The 15,662-nt window shown below is 41.6% G+C and overlaps 1 protein-coding gene across 4 annotated transcripts in view; it reads left to right on the plus strand.

Annotated features, from left to right (window-relative positions):
* The first annotated feature begins 1,995 nt into the window (after positions 1–1,995).
* CDC42EP3 (CDC42 effector protein 3) overlaps positions 1,996–15,662 on the plus strand; it is a 33,694-nt gene continuing 20,027 nt past the window's right edge. For 2 of the 4 annotated variants that reach the window (XM_030946397.1, XM_030946395.1), the window contains exon 1: positions 8,328–8,475. The gene's annotated coding sequence lies outside the window, so the exon portion shown is untranslated. Of the gene's footprint in view, positions 2,106–7,819; positions 7,950–8,327; positions 8,476–15,662 lie in introns of those variants that run through there. The other 2 variants (XM_030946398.1, XM_030946396.1) reach the window with 2 other exon arrangements.

Consider the following 15,662-nt stretch of genomic DNA (forward strand, 5'->3'; position numbering starts at 1 on the left):
TTCAGTAAAATATGTATTCCAATCATATCAGTTTTCTTAAGAGGTTACTCTTAAGAGCCCAATAATTTAGCTAAAACAGAATGGGATTTAAAATATTAGCTAAGTGACAAAATTCCATTGAAACATAAGCACCTGATTCTGGACTAAGCTAGTGCAGACAAAATTCCTACCTGAATTAAGAGGGTGTTTTCTTATTACACTAACAATGCACCATAGGCATGTAGTTAGTGGCCAGTTTGTAGGCTGTTTCCACATTTAAAAAGATTAGTCCCTTTTCTTCCCAAATGATATTCCAGGATGGCAACATATTTATGTACGTGTGGGATGGCAAGGAAAGGAGAGAAAGAGTTAATGATAGTTAAATTCTTCAGATGAAAGGATTTTTGTCTGAGGATCAAAACCCAACACTATTTATTACCAGCAAATGAATTTTTCCACCACTGTCATATTTTTATTTGATTCAATTTGATTGGTGTTTTAATCACATACAGTGCACTGTTCATTTAGCTAGATGTCAGACCATCTAATTATATAACAGAAGCATTGCAAGAAACATTACCATAATTGATGTGAAGATAAAACACACATACCAGTTGTATTTATTATTAGGTTTCCAGATATTTTTCTGCAAATGCACTAGGTATCTTATGAAGTGGAGGTACCTTTAAAAAAGATATTTCAGATTTTGCCATGATAACCATTTTGAAGCTTTTTTTTTTGTATTTTGATTCTACTAACACTTTTCAATCTAAAATAAATAATGAATCTTTACTGTGTGTAAGAAAAAGGCATGTCCTGGGTTAGCTACTTCCATCTTTCTCCAATTGCAAACTCCTAAAAATTTTCCTGTGCAGATCCATACCTACTGACAATAAGCATTCTTTTCCTAATTGTCATCATAAGACCCTCAGAGCTGAGCACCAGGGGCCTACAGATAACAGGTTCAAAACAAGTGCTTCAAAAGCAAGGTAGCAACTCACTTCTCTTAACCACTTTGGGGACACTGGAGAACAGGAAAAAGGTCAGATCTTTCTGGGGGTCCTGGTGGTTTCAGGCTTGGTTTGTGGATTGTGTAAATTGTGAATTAGAGAATATTTGTGGGACTGTGGAATAGGTAATTTTATTTTGCATTTAAAATGCAGATTTTGATATAGCTAATCCCATTTGTGAGGAGAAATAAGTACAGGCAGACTTGGTTCCAATCTACAAGGCAGGGACAGGAGCTGCACATCTATGGTAACATCAGGACATGCAGAAGTGCACACTGTAGTAAATACACAGAAAAGTCAACCTTATGAAGTGCATTTCTTTAAGTGATAACTGCATATAATTTCACACCAGCATCATGTCACTGATATTAATAGTTATTCTCAATTTACTGTACAATCAACTGAGAATCAATTTCATAGTCCTTAAACAATGTGCAAAAGGCAATGCAAGAAAACATGAATCATTCCCTTGTTTCTGGTAGGAACAGGATCTCAAAAATATATTAATGGCAAAGAAAATGGGTAATTGTTGATTTTTAGTCAGTTCTAAGCACATGAAGAGCAGAACTCTGCCCAAGTATATCTACTCTGGTACTGTATTCAGTTCTGGGCAGACCACAGTGTCTGAGGTTGTGTTTACTGGTTTTAACTGCGTGCTCAATTGCACCATTCTGTGGTGTGCTGTGGGAAAACTGCTCTGGCCTTTGTGAGTACCTGTACAGATGAGACTTTGTCCCATAAACACAGTAAACTACTTTCAGCTTGGCATGCTGCAGTTTTCTCTCTGCAACCTCTGTTCCAATCAGTGGTAAGGCAGGCATCCAACTTGGAGCACTGATCTGTTCCAGCTGTTGGCATTAATGCAACCTTCATTTTGGAACCAAGAGGTAAATGCAAGACATGAGACATATTTGAAAGTGTTTTCTCAGTGACTTCTTTCTCAGCATGCCTGGCTAACAGCATGCAGATGAGGGCAGATGATGCAGATTTTCATAGCTCTGAAATCCCATCCTGCTGATCAGTGATGCTGTGGTAAGGCAGCGAGCAGAAAGCAATGAAACAGCCCTGCACTGCAGACTAGAAAGGGTGTCAGAAGAATCAGATTTACAAGAAGAGGTAAGTTCCATGAAGCTGTTGGAAGAGTTTTCCTCTTTACTTATCTAGTTAAGATGAAACTCCCTACTTCTCTCTGCAATCTCTTCCTTCCAGCACTATAAACCAAAGTAGAGCTCTACTTCTAATCCGCATGAAAATAAGGAATATAACCCAACTTGGGTTGTCCTGCTGGATTTGCAAAGTGTTTATAAAAGAGTTTCATGGAAGTGAAATTTGGGGAGCAATTGTTTAGCTCAATGGGAAGGGTATGAGGAATATGGGATGTGCAAGTGATATCTGGATTTGAGACTGAAATCTACACTGTTACCTTTGCTTTATCCTCTGTGAACTCTCATTTTCAGTAAGTGAAGGTCATGTGACCTTCACTTGTGGGTCAAAATGACCCTTTCCCAGCCCACATCCACACCCAGCCGACTTCAGCATTTCCTAATTAGGTTATATTCATTCTTTATAATGTGCTTGTAATAGATGTGGTACTGTAGTGTAATCTCAACTGATATTATTCACTTCCCAGGAATGTACAGCTGAAGCTGCTCTGCAGGCTCTGACTGAAAACAATGGGTGTGCAGCTGACAAATAGAAGTAGCTATTTTACATGCCCTGGTCTATTTGGATGCCATTGTTTAAGTGATGTCTGCTGAACAGGTATTCACATTAGAAAAACAAGTACCATTACAATTTTCTGATGTGGCAGCTATTTTTGAAACTCATTAAAGCTTGCTAGAGCTTTTCCCATGCAATGAAAAACTGGAATTGCCTGTTGTAATATTGGCTGGCAGTTATGAATGGCTTCAGCTCACATTTTATAATGAAGAAGTGAGCTCATGCTATATAATTGTGGGCTATCCCCAAGAATATTTTTATTCAGCGTTATTGTCAGACTAAATTAAAACCGCCAAAGAGCCCAATTTCTCAAGATGCCAGGTGCTTTCAACTCCCACAGCAGTTAATGGAAGACTACTCAGCAGTTTCAGAATTAGTCCCTAAATGCTGATAGTGATGCTCAGATTTTCATATTAAGCAAGATGATTTGCAGAGCTGTTGTTCTTCTACTCTTCATTTTCTTTGTGAGTATTCATTCCTAAAAGTATTGTTTGTACTATTTATTCTATCCACTTGTTGCATTCATATGAGCTACTGCCATATCCTTTCAAATGACTTGTGGTTTTCTTTTCCCCTTGTAAGTTTAAAACAAGCATTAATGTCCTTTTATTGAAAATTACTTAGTGATGTATTTGAAGCTGCTGATGATCACAGGCAGTGGCACTCGTGCGGCACTAGATACTTGTTTGCATGCCCTCCCGCCAAACACAGCGGAATTTCTGTCCTCATCTCCCTGAGGTGTTTGCAAGGAAAAGTGCTCTGAGCTTAGAGGACAAGAGAGCAGATGAAAAGAGAAAGGAAAAACTCTTTGAGGCAATCAGTGAACTACCACCTTCTTTCACTGGCTGAATCACTCCATGCACTCCTCCAGGCATTACTGGGCAGCTTGGGAAGACTGGGGAGAGGGGGGAAGATTGGTACTTGCACACACCCATCCTTCCACTTGGCATTTTATAATGCAGTAGGAAAATGCACACTAGGAAAGCCAAATCTTGTGCAGGGTTTGAATATCAAAAACAGTTGAAAGTCAAACATCCATCGCTAATGTGTACAAGGTTAGGCAAAGCCCTTGCTCAAACTGTGGGTCAATTAGTCCTTCTTTTCTCCCCTGGGTCCAAAGTGTTATCACCACAGAGGACAATGAGTTAAAGCCAAGTATGGTCCTCTGGAAATCAGAGGTCATGGAACAAGAGTTGAAAAAAAGGGTTTCAAATATTATAACTCTTTCACCACTGTTTTCTAGGTATTCTCTTAAATATCCCACCGGGAGGCTTCTTTTCGTCAAACTAAACCACATTTCTTTGGACTCTCTTCTCTGAGTGATTTCAAATATATCAAGAATTTAGATGAAAACCAGATCTGTATTTTTTCATTGTTTAAAACATGGTAGTAAATGCTCACTTCTCAGAAGAGTGATAGTGATTTTATTTATAGAAATTCCCAAAGTGACAGTTACAGAAATAATCTGTGGCAAACAAGTTGCAGAAGACTTTTTCCCTCAGTCAGATCATATCCTTGCTTTCCAATGCTGTGTAATAATCTCCATGAAAAGAAGCTTTATTATGTAGCACTGATCATTGTTTTCACTTGGTAAGAGCAAACAGTGAGCATAAAGTGGGGGAAAATAACAGCCTCCTAATATGATTGTTATAAAGATCATCTCACTGTTCTCTGGGATCATTGAGAGAAGAAATTAGACTGATTTGCAGCCGAGAAAGATGTAAGTTGTCTATCTGTTGGGAAAACAGAAAAAATACAGATAGCGAAAAAATGAGCCTATGGGTCTACCTCAGGAGGTTGTGGATTTTCTAACAGTGGATCAATTCAGGAACAGAGGATAAATGAAGATGTGTCCTGGGTATGTGGTTGACCAGTTTGCCCACAGTGCCACAGGGATCTGGGAGAGACTGTGAAAAGTGAGATTTGTATACACTATACAGCAGCCCATTTTAGGGAACTCTAAAGGGCCTGCATCTGCCCTGGAAAAGAGCATGGCAATAAGTGCTTGATCCTCCATCAGGGCACAATGTGGAGTAGATGACACCAAAGTCCCTTGAGTTCTGACCCTATAGTTACTCTCTGAAGTAACTTATCAGAAATGTAGTATGCTTGGATATGTGTGCATTGGTAATCCACATGAGTTACTAAAACAGAGCCAAATATTTAGACTATTCCTAGATAGTATTGCTAAATGCTATTTAGCAAGAGTGTTTCAGAATGCATTCTTCAGGAACCCTGGAAATGGAGTTTTTGAAAAAGGTTTTAGTCACATTTTCTTGTTTGTGTTGGTAGTATAAAGATTTTTACATTAAATAATTTAACTTATTAGCTTCCAGAGTTTATGTTAATCATGTGTACTCTAGAGATCATAAAACCTTTTAAACAGATAATTTCAAAGCAGAACAGACTGCTTAACAATCCTCACTAAACTCATGGTCTAGCTCTAGCTGAAAGAAGAGTAAAAGCACCACACACTTGGCATATATAAATAAGCCCAATATTATGACGAATAGAAGTTCTCCTGATTCAGCAAAGCACTTAAACAGATACTTACTTTAAACTCCAGTTTTAATTCCTAATAAAAGAGGTTTGAAATTAAAAGGAGAGAAGGAATAAATCTGTGGTCAAAAGAGACTTAACAACAAAGGATCCCATCATGCCTTTCCGGTGCTCAATTAAAAATCTGCATGTTTTTAATAATTGTGATACTTTAGCTGTTAAGAAGTTGAAGAAATTCATAATTGAAGTTCTCCTAGGAACCTTGGTTCTGCCTCTGACCCCTACATGTGTGCTTCAGTGCTTCCCATAACATGCTTAGCTGGGAAAGGGATTGGTGTTTTATCTGCAGAGAAACTACAACTTCACTCTAAACCATTACTGCCTTCAAACACAAATGCTGTTGATGTGTACACATATCACTTTCCTATTAATATGGCCTTTGCTCCTACCTAAGAGAACAAACCAGTATAATTATGGCCTATGATGGCACACTTGGGTGCAGTGCAGAGGGCTGCAGTTTGGCTTTGATGTCCTCGGGATGGTTAACATGGAACATAAAAAGGTAAGAGCAATGATACAAGATACCAGAAATGGCATGGCTGTGTCTTCAAATTGGCCTTTAGGGCTGGAGTAAAGCAGTGAAAATGTGCATGAATCTCAGATGGGATAAAGACAAGCAGAAAAAAAGGAAGGAAGAATGAAAAGCTGGAACAGGTGCCACAAATGAGAGGTGCAAGAGGTCACAACATGAAAGGGCACAAGAGAGAAACTTGAGTAAAATCAACTGTGGCACAGTACAGTGGCCCACAGGTTTGAAACCCAGCTCTGGAAAGAAGAACCAAGGAAATATTCAGAAGAGGCAGGGATGTGTAACATGACTGGAACAAGCTCTTGACTGAGCTACTGTCAAGTGTTGCCAGCCTGTTATTATAGCAAACGAATCCATGTGTCTGTTTCTTTTGTCCTCAGAAACACTTGTGTGGATTTTCTTCAGCTTCAGCACATGGTGCCACACACATGCATGCCCACACAGATGTCCTTTCTGAACTAAAAGGAAGTAAGAGCAATGTCCCCCGTTCAGTGTCCCTTTTAAAAAGTTTTAAACCACTTAAATTAGGTTCCGAAACGAGAACTTAGTCTCAAGCATAGAGTTGGTAGATGAAAGGTAGCATGGAGTGCATTCACATAGGATAAATAATTGAATAATTGCTAAGTTGGAAATGTATCCAAAGAAGCCAGGAATTATTACAGAATTCTTTTTTCTTTTGCTTACACAAACTTTATAATAGCTGTTTTCTCTGACTGTCCTTTTGCATAAACAAGGAGCAGCCTCTGGGCTGCTCTCAAATTTACTTTGGCTTCTGCAATAGCACTTAAGAATTACTGGAACTGTGCAGTCTCTGGCCATGCCTCCAGAACTGTCAGAGGCCAGGGCACAGAGCCATCCCAATCCCCTGGGCAGCAGCCTGCAGCCACCTGCTGTGTCACTGCCTGCTCCCACCTGAGAGGCCGCACACCGGGCGGGACTGTTTGCACAAAGCCCTTGCTCCCATGGAGCAAGCAACTTCATCCTTGGCTGTTCAACGACATAGGGAGGGCTTGAGGGGTTTTTTATCATTGTGATATGTAAATCAAATGATCAAAAAGATTTTCACAGAATTGAAAATATATCAGCAATGAGAAACTGGGAAAAATGTGAAAGCACACTACTTTCTCCATAAGTTTCATTTCAGATAGCAGGATTGGGCCTTGCATGGCATGATGCTTCCTGCCCAGAGACATCATCCTGTATGCATAAGGGCACGGCAGTCTGTGGGCATGCTGAATATTACAACACCTTGAAAGGAACATGTTCTCTGAATTTGGGTACTGTATTTACAAAAAAAAGAAAATACAATTACCCTGTGGTAAAGTGCTTTAGGGTCAGAGGGCTCCAATGCAAAGAGAGCAAAGGGGAAAATTCTCTCACCCAGATGTGGGTATGTAAACATAATTTAAACTAAGTATACACGTTTACATACAATGCATCCATTGTTTACGCTGATTTTAAAACACCCTACGTAATGAAAATTATGCAAATATTTAGAAAAATATCTTAGCCTGGGTAAGGTATATACCACACTTAATATTTCAATAAGGGCACATGCAGTGCTTGTATGGCAGTGCCAACAGTAACATTTTGAAAAATGACCCTTCGGTAAAACTGTCAGGCACAGAGTGTTGAGTCCAGGTACCCGCCAACAGAAACCTTTGGGAGGATGTCACTGTGAGAGGTGGACCAATACCGGGGTCTCTATCTGGATTAACCAGAGAATTTGTAAAAAATTTAACAGCAGCACAGTATTTTTTTGGCTTCCTAGTCAGTAATCTGCTGGACTGCCAACAGCTATTTTGAGCCCTTTCCCGTCTGGGCAAGGCAGTTTCACTTGTATAAAACAGACGGGCAGGTGCCCTTAAATCTGTCATTAAAGGGCTCTTGGCAGACGCTGAATGGTCCGCGCCCCGCGCTGCACCTCCGCGCTGCTGCCCCGCTCCGGCCCCGCCGCTGGGCGGGAGGAGACGCCCCTGCGCCTCGCCGCTCTCGCAGTATTTGCCGGTTACCTGTAAATCACAGACCGCCGAGTCCTGAAAGCCCGAGCGCTCCTTAACAACGCGTAAATAAGGGAGGACAGGCAGGATGAATGGTGCGGCGGGCGGAGAGCGGGCTGAGCCTCATCCCTGACGGACCGGGGCGCCAAGGAGGTGAGGGGCAAGAGAGTTTGGGTGAAAAACCATTAGCTTTAGAGCACACCTCGGAGCTGACCGTGCTTGGGGGACAGGGGGAAGGGGGGCTGCCCGCCCGAGGGCTTCACTGGGACACTATCAGGGTGTAGGGGGGCCTCCCGGACTGCCTGCAACGCCCCCACCCCAGCAAAAGAGCTCAAAAAAAAAGATGGGGGGGGAGCCTTTTATTGTTACTGTGGTTGATCCCGGCGTCCCCGCCCGCCTCCCTGCCGGCGCTCCGCGGTGCCAGGATTTCCCTGCAGCCCGCCCTCTCCGCCCGCAGCGCCGCCGGCAGCGCCGCCTCCCGCGGCAGCCGCTCGCCGCCCGCGGCCCCGCGCCGCGCCCCCGGCACACGGGGCGCCGACGCCCGCGCACTGACAGACGCTCGCAGGTGCCGCGCTCGGCCCGAGTCGCGGAGGGGCGGCCCCGCTGCCCTCCCGGCTCCGCACCGGCTAGAGGGAGATAGCTTGGGAGGGAGGAGCGGCGCGGGAGCAGCGGCAGCGCCGTAAGTCGGGGAGCGGGGCGCGGAGCGGGAGGGCCGCCGCCGCCGGGCTGTGCGACCGGGACGCGGCGCTGCCCCTCCTGACCTGCGGCGGGGCCGCAGCGCGCCCGCTCGGGGGGCTGCGAGGGAGGCTACGCATTTTGGGATAGCCAGAGAGAGTACGCATTAATGATCTTGCTTGTCTGCTCAGGAGGTTCATACCCGAGCTATCGCTTAGCAGGACTCGGGGTGTTTCTACATCACTGAAATTCCGAGCTGAAATTCGCCCCTATTCGGTTTAAGTTTCCATCGCAGTGTATTTTGGCATACCTGATTTTATGCCCCTGCCTTGGAGGCAGAAGGCACACCAGCCTACACCCGCTGAAACAACAGGCTGCGCCCATTTTTGTGCGGTGTGTCCCCTTGCGCCGCGCCTTCCTCCGTGGGGCTGAGAATAACCGTGCGCTTGAGAGCTCTGCTCCCTGCCCGGCTGGAGCTGTACCGAGGGCAAGCTCTGCGCTGGGGGCAAGTCAGTACCCGGTGTGATGCTGCTTGTCGAGCTACGAGTTCAAGTCGGGAAGTCAAATGTGAGAATTTGGGTTGGGCTGGTGATGAAGAAATGCGGGCTGTAGATTAATAGAAAGGACTTGATTTATTTTCAGTTGAAATTTAAAAGAGACCAAAATAGAGGAAGCAATTAATTTAGGACTTGCGTCATTGTAGATTGTTGCTATGTTTTAAAAATAGGAAGAAGGCTTATTATGAAATGTTTAATGTAACAAATATGATCTTGATCTCTTACTTTCCTTTGAAAAATATCTGGGGGAGAGGCAAGGACTCATGCCTAGACCATTAATTCCAGTCATATATAGGTTGTAAGGATGTAACATTATTCGGGAAAATGTAGATGAAAAAAATCAGAAGGTTTAAGGCATGAAAATCTAAAGCTGAACAATTCTTTAGATACACACTACCAGAAATCTTATAATCCATGTGCCGTGGCTCAGATGTTTAGAGGAATGACAGAGATACCAAAAAAGGCATCATGATACTCAGCGCAATTCTAGAAGCAGAATTTTCTCGTTCCCTACAGAAAAGGAAAGCACATTTCTGGAAGCAAGAAGTGACAGATGTGGCATCTTGGCAGCTGGCTAAACATAAAAGCATGTATCAGCAGGTGATTACTGTTGCAAGGATTTATTTTTAAAGTGTCTTGTACTGAAAGGTTTCAGCCTGCTTTAGCATTAGCAGTAAGATTTAGTTGCACTCTGTGGTGTGTTACAAATAGCCTTTCAGCAGAAGCATTCAGAAAAGCAAGAGAAAACTCCTATGGTCGAGGCACTGCTTGCTTTGAACATTTGTTTTGCATTACAGCATGCGAAGGAGAGGAACTGAGCAGGTTCTTTGGTCGGTAGGAGAGTATGGAAGGGAATGATTTTTCCTGGCCTCAGCATAAGCCAGTGGTATCTGGGAAGGAAACAATAGGGCCTATCTTCTCCTTAGATTAAAGGTAATCACAGTTACTGTTGTCTGGGGAGCACCTTGTACATCCACACAAGTAAAAACCAGGCTGCAGAAACTACCTCTGCCCCTCTTCTGTGATTGGTAAAGCCAGCCTGAATCACCAGGAGGTGGCCTGGGTGACTTTTAGAAAAGAAAGAGATGGATATCACCTAAGAGGCAGCCCAGAGCCACATTTTCCCCGAGGCAGCAGCAGCAGCAGCAGCAGCGTGGGTCCGCACCATCCCTGTTTGACTGCTGTGGCTAGATGTCACATTGACTTGAAAGAGGCATCTAAAACTGTTCCAAACCACTTGTATCAGCTTTGCTGTAACCAACAAAAGCCACGGTTCATGGCAGAACATGCTTTGCTCTCGGCTTTTCATAATTAGGGAGGCTGCTTTGGTTTATAGTCTTCTGACCTAGATGGCTGCTTCTAGAAGAAATTCTGGTCCTCTGCCCAAGTTTTAACAAATAGTTAGGGGAAGAAATAAGAACTTGCATTTAAAAAAATTTCTTTCTGCCATGGAGAATTTGCTGTCAGTTTCTCCTTCTTGCCAGTGAGACCGTCTGTGTTTCAGGGGCTTAGCAATGCTCTCTGACCAGTTCTTCCTCTTCTTCCTCACCCTAGTTAACAGAATTGCTTTGGATCAGGTCACCTGATGCCTGTTTGGCCTTTCATAGTGATGTAAACCACCACAGGCTTTCACCCTCCTCCATGCAAATTTTACATTTTGGAAACAAACAAATAAAACCATCTCTTTTTTTTTTCTTTTCCGCCTCTTATGATCACGTCAGAGTAAATATATTTTCTCAAGATCTGAACCATCTCATGGAAACCCCTCCTTCCTCCAGTGATAAAAATGAACTAATTGGGTGGTCTGTACCTAAAAGCCTCGGTATCTCCATGGGTGCAGTGTTTATAGGGAAGGCAGTTGGCTGAAGGTGTTGTTTGTTTGTTTGTGTGATAGCAAGGTGAATTTCCCTAATAACCTGAAGTCTGAACTTAAACGAGGATGTGGGAAGGATTGTGTTCGGCTGTTGGGTAGAGGACTGTTTTTCAATGGTTTCCTCTCGCTAAGAAGCAGACGGGTTAGTAGGCGATGAAAGCGGCTCGGGGCTGCTAAGGGATGTGTCTGGGTGGAGCAGTGAGAACAGAGTTCTGGCTCTTCTGCCGAGTTCAGTACGTCCTGTGTGAAGCAGGATGGCAGAAAAAGGTGCAACAACTCATGAGCTCAAGTAAAGCTTATGCTGAAGAAGAGACACACTTCCAGTGCCGTGTTAAAATTTCTGGTTGACATTCATGCAGATAAGCATTGCTTACAATATTTTACAATGTTCTGTATTTACACTCATAATTGACATTCCTAATGTTATTGAGCAACGATGTTGATCCAGCATGGTGTCTGCTGGGAAGGTGAGTCTGATGGGAGCAGCTGGAACTGGCTGACACGACTATCTTCCTCATAGTTCAAGGGTTAAATCAAGACCCAGTAAAGCCTCAGGAAGCACACTGCCAAGATAAAATGGGATGATTGCAAGAGGACAAAGTTGGCCAGCGTGACAAGATGTATTTATACCTTTACTTAGTTTAATTTATATTTGTGGAATAAATAGTCAAATATAGAAACAAATATTTGTATTATGATTTTACCACTAGTCAAGTCTGCAAGAGCACAGCTAGTCAATAATCTTTGTAAGCAACTGAGATTTTTCTTTTGAGAGGCTAGTGAACAGCTGAATGCATTTTACTCCTTTTTGTATTGTGCTTTTGTTTTTTGAAGAGGAAAGGTAAGCCATTTGCAGGCCATTTACAGGCTGAGCCTACAGCCAAGTAGCACTTTTAGTGTCTAAAACTCTGAAAATGTGAGAGTCATTTTTGAATGCTCATACTAAATTGTATCGTCATGATCTTAGTAGGTTTTAATGCAAGACCATTTTGCTGAAATGTATATATAGCACAAGTAATTTGAATTACAGTTATTCTTATCTTTGAAATAAGCGAGTGTTGCAATACTCTTAAAACTTGATGACCTAGTATCTCATGAATGCCAGGGAGCCACATTAAGGGTTTCAACCCCCACTATGTGTGGTAAAGCAACAACATACAACTTTACCTATGTAAATGTTGTGTTCATGCTGTTTTTACTTGCATGGAATAGTAGAGAAAAGCTCACCAAATCTGATACACTGCTTTGATTTCTATCATAAAGGTCAACGGGGAGCATGTTAGATAAGAAATTAAATGGACTGATACTGTGAGTTTTTGTGCTGGGTCTCATTCTGAACGAGCTAAGTGAACTTTTCTATGATTACATGTAAACAGCAGCTGACCTTCTGTAGAGATACAAGAGCTGATGACAAGCTGAGACTAGGTATGACTTGCTTGATCAGGTCTGCAAGCTTGTTTAGGTACATTTACATGGCAATTAATTTTTTTAAAGTTATCTGTAAGAACTTTCTAAAAATAAATACTACTTCATATCTTTGCTTGGAAGATCTAAAATGTAGGGCTTGGTGTATTTTTTTTCCATCCCTTTGAAATACCAGGTGTTTCAATTCCATTTCTCACTATTTTGCTGGAGCAACTTTTTATGTATGTGAGAATTTGTGTTGTGCCTAAAACAAAGGAAACAGGTGTTGAGTCTTCATTGCAAATGTGGGGTTTTTTGCTTTATGAATATTAGGCACTAGCATAAAAATACTGAATAAAAGCAAACTGTTAGTCTGAAATTTCCTTTTTTTTCTTCCCTGCTAAGAAATCAATACAGTATAACATTCAAGTCAAGCAAACCCAAAACTCTAAAGCTTGTTTTTCTGGTAAAAGCAAGTATCTGTAATTTGGCAAAAGCCTGTAGAAAATGGTGATACATATATAAGTGCATTAAGGTCATGTTATTTTTCATAGTTCTCTTGCCTTACATAGTATGTGGGGTGAATTAGGTGAGACACAGGACAAAAGGAAGATCTATTTGAAATTCTGGGCTAAAGCTGAAGCCCCTGCTCTATCATAGTTGTTTTGGGTGATGCAGATGATGAAGGAATCAAATGATTCCACAAATAATATAATCTTGGGATTTTCTAGCTTCGTGTTCTTTGAGTTTGTAACCTTTGTGCTCTACATATGATATTTCTAATTATGAGGTTCATAATTCTCAGTGATACTTTGCAAGGAAGATCAAAGGTGCTTTGCTGCTACCACAGTCAGCATCTCTGAAGCCTTTCTGCAGAGAGGTTGTGAAACCAGCTCCCTAGCCAGCAGAGCTCTCAGTCACCATCTTCACCAGGAGAAATCCTAATCCCTGTAAGAGTATGAATAATAAATCTTAATGAAGAAGAGGCTAATGGATCTTATTGCTTTGATAAATACTTTCTCTGTTTCTCTTCTTTAAGTTCCTTAAGCTGTTTATAAGAAGGTGTTATTCTCAAACTATGTGAGTAGGTCTGTTCCTGTGTAGTAGACAGGTTTTTTTGTTGGGGTGTTTTTACTAGCACTTGAGTGATGCACTAGTACCGAGTGATGTACAGGAATACAATGCTGGTGTTGCTGGGGAGTATTGCTCCATATTTATATTCTTGCATTTTTTTGTTTATTTTTCTTATATTTCCTTTATGTTCTCAAGAAATATATGACAGCACTTATGGACTCTTCTCATTCAGAAAGCTTTTAAATTCTACCCAAAAAATCAGTACTTCAATCATTTCAAACCTTAAAAATCCTTTATGATGCCAGAACAATTTTTTAAATGTTCTTTGTTCTACTACTTCCTAAATCTAACTTTTTAAATTTTATCCATCAAGATATTTTGATCAGAAATAAGTTCCATTCTTTATTCTTTCTTATGTGTATCTCCTGTTCTACCTAAGTAAAGCCTGAATTGTGTATGTTTACAGACGTCTTTTTCATGAAGGCCTACATATTTTTTAAGAAACCTCTAACTTTACTTTTCCAGCTCAGTTAATATGGTTCAGTGCATATGTTGATTTAGTTAAATTCTGTTTATTTGTGAGATTGTATAAATTAGATCTGAAAGTGAAGCACAGGTTTGTCCAAGGTGAATGTTTTGCTTTGTTTTTTCTCTCCCCTTTGCTGTGCTGAAGATGCACACCATAAACATCTTGTTCTCATTGTGACAGAATCTTTTTAAGGTACTCTTGCCACTGCTTTTAAGGAAATTCTACAGGGGAATGGCCATCAATATTATTTTCTTGTATTTATTTTTGGATTATTTGATAAACTGTCTTTTGGGAACTAAAGCATCATTTCAGTTTGGTTAAAATTTGTTTCCAGAGGACGGTTAGATCAGTACTCTCATGTTCATATTTCAAATGATAGCCTAATCAATTGAAATTTTATGAGGTCCGTCATTTGAAGCAGTAATGTGACTCATTGGTTCTTTGAGAGTTCACATTTCTGTAACCACAAAGAGTAAAAACAAAAGCATCCTTGAAACTGGAAGTTGCACATGTCACAGTGAGGGTGAAGAGAAAAGAAGGTGCAGATTCTGCCTTTTGTAATGCCATGTAAAGGTCAGCCATGCCATTTCTCCCCAGCACTGTGGTTCTTGCAAAGGCACTTTTCTTTGGCTTTTCCATTATTTGTCTCTATTCATCTGGAGGATGGTTTGTGGCTGTGTAGTCTTTGGCATTTCCCTTTGAAGGATATGTTGCTCCTAGAAATAATGTTTGGGGCTAGCCCAATTTAAGGAAGGTTTGAACAGTAGAAGAACTACATTGTAAGTGAAAGAGGGACAAGGAAGGAGTAGTGCCATAAATTGTTCTGCAGGTCAGATGCAGCTCAGTGTTTCTGCTCTGGATACCATAGATTACTGCTCTTGATCAAGTTAAGGCTTGCTTATGGCTCCTGTAGCAGATGACCTTGGAATAATACCCATGGTTCATGGGAGGGTAAGATGTAATGCATCTGGGGGTCTCTTCTGTTTGACTGTTTGCAAACCAGATGGGAATATAGAAGTGAAGAATTGAGTAGCATGTCCATGCATAGGCTGTATATGTGGCATACAGGACTGTACTTTGCTTCAGTCCAAACAGTTGTAGTGGAAAGGTGAAACAGGAGGAAGGTGATGTTCACAGCAGCTACAGTTTTGTTGGTATTCCTTGCCTCAAAAGACACAACAGCTGAAGAACTGTCTTCTGTGAGATGTTATTGCTGTCATTTTATGTGTGTGTAATTCTTAATATACTACATACCTGGCTTGTGGTTAGGGGAGTGATGCTGGAGTAGTACAAATTTGTAGTAATTCACTGGTCCCTTTGGTCATCCTGCCTAGAAGGCAGGGAGAGCATCTAGTCAGTTTGATGAAAGACTTAAATGCAACGGTTTGCTCATTACTATTAGCATTTCTGCCTAGCTTGTTTCTTATTAGTAACATGCAAAATAATCAGGGCACACAGAAATCCTCAAGACTGAATGGAAAATCTGTTGTTAGGAACAAAGATAGTGGACCGAGCAGACCAGTAATTTGTACGGCTGCTGCTCTGCTTTGCATGTCCCTCCCCACTTGCTTGCTGTGATTTTAGTGGAAAAAGGGGCTGTGTTTCTTCTGGTTTTCTCTTTGTGTACCTTCAGGCAGTATGAATACCCATCTCAGTCTCTGGGGTCTTTCAGATAAGATCCCCTGAGGTCAACACCAAGGACAACAAAGTAATCCATTTGATAGCAGCGAACTGTACAGCTCTCTTCAAAATGC

The sequence above is a fragment of the Camarhynchus parvulus genome, chromosome 3 (assembly GCF_901933205.1).
Source record: "Camarhynchus parvulus chromosome 3, STF_HiC, whole genome shotgun sequence".
Classification (NCBI taxonomy): Eukaryota; Metazoa; Chordata; class Aves; order Passeriformes; family Thraupidae; genus Camarhynchus; species Camarhynchus parvulus.